The sequence below is a fragment of the Triticum dicoccoides genome, chromosome 2B (assembly GCF_002162155.2).
Source record: "Triticum dicoccoides isolate Atlit2015 ecotype Zavitan chromosome 2B, WEW_v2.0, whole genome shotgun sequence".
Lineage (NCBI taxonomy): Eukaryota > Viridiplantae > Streptophyta > Magnoliopsida > Poales > Poaceae > Triticum > Triticum dicoccoides.
This window is the reverse complement of record NC_041383.1, coordinates 101,872,127-101,876,550: the sequence shown is the minus strand read 5'-3', so window position 1 is coordinate 101,876,550 and position 4,424 is coordinate 101,872,127.

Sequence of the window (4,424 nt, the reverse complement as noted above, 5' to 3'; positions counted from 1 at the left end):
AAAGCAATGTCTTGAAAGGTGAAAGGAAAGGTTATGAAGGTATGAGGTGCTGATACCGCGCTGTTGACTGAGCCACTACTTTGCCTCCGCCTGTGCCCACGGTATTTTGAGTGCGTAATTATGTATGCGTGGCACGAATGCTGCTTTTATGGGATTTGAGCGGAGGCCGTACTGCTAGTCGCGCTCTTGGCGTGCCTGGTGATCCTGTTGCGGGGTGCTCCGAACTCGCTTGACGGTGCTTGAGGTTGTCGTCACCGGCTTGGTGGTTTGCTGGAGGAGGCCGCATTGTACTTCTGTCGCGAGGGCTGCAGTGTGCTCTGCTGTACGGAGAGAGCGGTCCATGTTTCCGTTGACTGTTATGACCCCGCGCGGGCCTGGCATCTTGAGCTTGAGGTATGCATAGTGTGGTACACACTGAATCTAGCGAATGCAGTTCGACCGAGCAGTGCGTGGTAACCACTACGGAAAGGGACGATATCGAAGATTAACTCCTCGCTTCGGAAGTTATCCGGAGATCCGAAGGCCACTTCCAATGTTATAGAGCCCGTACAGCAGGCCTCTATTCCAGGAATTACACCTTTAAAGGTGGTTTTGGTAGGCTTAATCCTTGAGGGGTCGATGCCCATTTTGTGCACTGTGTCCTGATAAAATAGGTTCAGGTTGTTGCCTCCGTCCATAAGGACTCTAGTGAGGTGAAATCCGTCTATGATTGGATGAAGAACCAATGTGGCCGAGCCACCGTGACGGATGCTAGTAGGATGATCCCTACAATCAAAGGTGATCGGACCTGACCATGGGTTGAGTTTGGCGACGACTGGCTCCATCGCGTAGACGTCCCATAGTGCTCGCTTCCGTTCCCGCTTGGGGATGTGAGTGGCGTAGATCATGTTGACCGTTTTCACCTGGGGGGAAATTTCTTCTGTCCCCCCGTGTTCGGACGTCGGGGCTCATCGTCATCGTTGTTGTGCAGCCCCTTTTCCTTGTTTTCGGTGTTTATCTTGCTGGATTGTTTAATTACACAGCAGTCTCTATTGGTGTGGTTGGCTGGCTTGTCCGGGGTGCCATGAATTTGGCACGAGCGCTCCAGTATAAATTCTAGACTGGACGGTCCCTGATTGTTTCTTCTGAATGGCTTCTTCCGCTGACCGGTTTTGGATCTGCTGAACCCGGCATTGACTGTCGTCTCTTCGGTGTTGTCGCCGTTGTTCCGCCGCTTGTGTCTGTTGCGCCGCAGCTTGCCATTATTGTCACGGATATCTGACGTGCCAGAATGTGGCATAGTGCTGCTGCGAGCCAACCAGTTGTCCTCGCCCGCGCAAAAGTGGGTAATTAGTGTTGTGAGAGCTGCCATTGACTTGGGTTTCTCCTGGCCGAGGTCTCAAGCTAGCCACTCGTCGCAGATATTGTGCTTGGAGGCCGCCAGGGCTTCGGCGTCCGGACAGTCAACTATTTGGTTCTTTTTAGTTAGGAACCGAGTCCAAAATTTCCTGGCTGATTCTCCGGGCTGTTGATTGTTGTGGCTCAGGTCATCGGCGTCCGGAGGTCGCACATATGTGCCTTGGAAGTTGTCAAGGAATGCGTCTTCCAAAGTTTTCCCAACTGCCAATGGAATTTGCGGGCAGGCTGTTAAGCTAGTGCCTGGCGGGTCCTTTGAGCTTAAGGGGAAGATACTTGATGGCATGTAGATCATCTCCGCAGGCCATGCGGATGTGGAGAAGGAAGTCTTCAATCCATACCGCGGGATTTGTTGTGCCATCGTATGATTCGATGTTTATGGGTTTGAACCCTTCTGGGAATTCATGATCCATCACTTCATCGGTGAAGCAGAGGGGGTGTGTGGCGCCTCTGTGCCGGGCTATGTCGCGATGCAGTCCGGCCAAATCAGGCTGGGTGTGTTCAGGCCGGCCGGATCTACTGTTAGTGTATCCGGTATGACGGTCATCGTCATGTGCTGCGGTGCGCCCCCATGATCCGTAGATCGATCTTGGTTGTCCTGCGGTGTTATCCAATCTATCACGCAGGTCCTGAGTATTGCCCTGGGCCGTAGTAAACTGGTGTGGGGGTGCAGGCTGGTATTCATGCTGATATGCCATTTTATCCTGACCTCGAGGCGGCCAGTCAGCCATGTGGCGCTCGAGTCCATATTCCTCGGCTGCCAGGACTTCTATCCATCTGTTTGTGAGCAGGTCTTGATCAGCTTGAAGCTGCTGCTGCTTCTTCTTTAGGCTCCTCGTGGTGGCAATAAGCCGGCACTTGAAGCGCTCCTGCTCTGCGGGGTCTTCAGGCACGCCGAACTCGTCGTCGCCGAGGCCAATCTCGTCTTCAGAGGGAGGCATATAGTTGTCCTCCTTTGGATACACGTCCATCGCCTGTTCATATGGGTTGTCTTGCCCATCTTCCTGTCCGGCCTGCTCGAAGGCGGGCTGATCGGGGTTGTATTCATCTTCGGCACCGTCCGGATTGTTTTCGTCTCCGGTGCTGGTATTGCCTTGGCAGGGCTTGGAGCAGCGCTGGCGACGCCCATGTTTGCTTTCTTCTTGGAGGGGTTATCCTCCATTCCCTCATCGCCATTTGTTTCTTTCGGAGTGTCCACCATGTATATATCGTATGAAGAGGTTGTCGTCCACTGCCCTGTGGGCGGTGGCTCCTATGTGTCTCCTGCATCGTCGTCCATACCGTCGATGTCTTTGGTGTCAAAGTCAAGCATGTCGGTTAAATCATCGATCGTGGCAATGAAGTGGGTGGTGGGTGGGCAGCGAATTCCTTCATCGCTTGCTTCCCACTCAAGTCGGACATAGTTCGTCCCAGAGCCTCCTAACAAAGAGAGAGACTTTAATGAGTTCAGCATGTCGCCAAAGGGCGAGTGCTGAAAGATGTCCGCAGTGGTAAACTCCATTACCGGAGCCCAACCTGGCTTGGCTGGCTCGAGGGTATGCGGACCGGAACCAACAGCTGGATATGAGTCCGGGGGCCCAAGGTTATAGGCCTCAACAGAGGTGAGCCATGTCTTCGGCTCCACCGCCGATGAGTATGCGGCCTGCGGGGCGGGGTCCACCCCTCCGTCCTTAGGCAATGCAACCTGCTCCGGATTTAGATCCAGGGCTACTGCAGGGATGATATCCTGACCATTGTCCGACAACAGGTCTAGGCCGTGCTCGTCGTGACTGTCCGGCTCTCCTGGCACAGGCCCGAATCCGTCAAAGATCAAGTCTCCGCGAATATCCGCCATGTAGTTCAAGTTTCCGAACCTGAATTAGTGGCCAGGGGCATAGCTGTCGATCTGCTCTAGATGACCAAGCGAATTGGCCGGCAGTGCGAAGCCGCCGAACACAAAGATCTGTCCGGGGAGAAAACTCTCGCCCTGGACGGTATTGTTGGCGATGGAAGACTCCATCAAGCCTCAAAGGGACGACACAGTGGAACTCTCAATGAAAGCACCAATGTCGGTGTCAAAACCGGCGGATCTCGGGTAGGGGGCCCCGATCTGTGCGGCTTAGGCTGATGGTAACAGGAAGCAAGGGACACAATGTTTACCCAGGTTCAGGCCCTCTCGATGGAGGTAAAACCCTACTTCCTGCTTGATTAATATTGAAGTTATGAGTAGTACAAGAGTAGATCTACCACGAGATCGTAGAGGCTAAACCCTAGGTGCTAGCCTATGATGGTATGATTGTAATTGTGATCGGCCTTCTAAGGACCATCCTCTCCGGTTTATATAGACACCAGAGAGGGCTAGGGTTTACATGGAGTCAGTTGCAAGAAAGGAAATATAATATCCTGATCGCCAAGCTTGTCTTCCACGCAAAGGAGAGTCCCATCCGGACACGGGCCCAAGTCTTGAGTCTTGTATCTTCATGCTTCAATAGTCCAGACGGTGTATATAGTCCGGCTGTTCGGATACCCCCTAATCCAGGACTCCCTCAGTAGGGCCTATGCCACCTGCTCGCTGTGGCAGTATGGGCCGATTCCGCTAGCCGCCGCTCACCTACTTACATCCCGACGACCTCCAGGTATCCCCTCCGGCCTTGCTCCACTGCCTGTCTTCCCACGTCGCTGCATGTGGATCTTCCATAGTTCTTTGCCCAAAGCGTAGCTCGTCCGGCATACTTTCCATATTGCAATATCGTCCTCACATCATTTTATACAAACACAACCATGTTGTTATCTTCCCTTAAGACAAGGAATATGCTTCTTTTTTGTCGTCGCATGTGTCATCAACTGTTATTGGCCAGTAATTGTTTCCTTTCTACCTATTTTTTGCAAACAGGGCTATCAATTTCACCTCGTTGATATTGCGACCTTTTGGTGAACTGCACAAATCACTTTTTTCTTAATAGTGTTTTGTGCAGTTGTACTAAAATGTCACACGGGCAACGTCTCTACATTTCAGTGCAACTGCACAAAGGGAGATTGGTTTTGCTCTA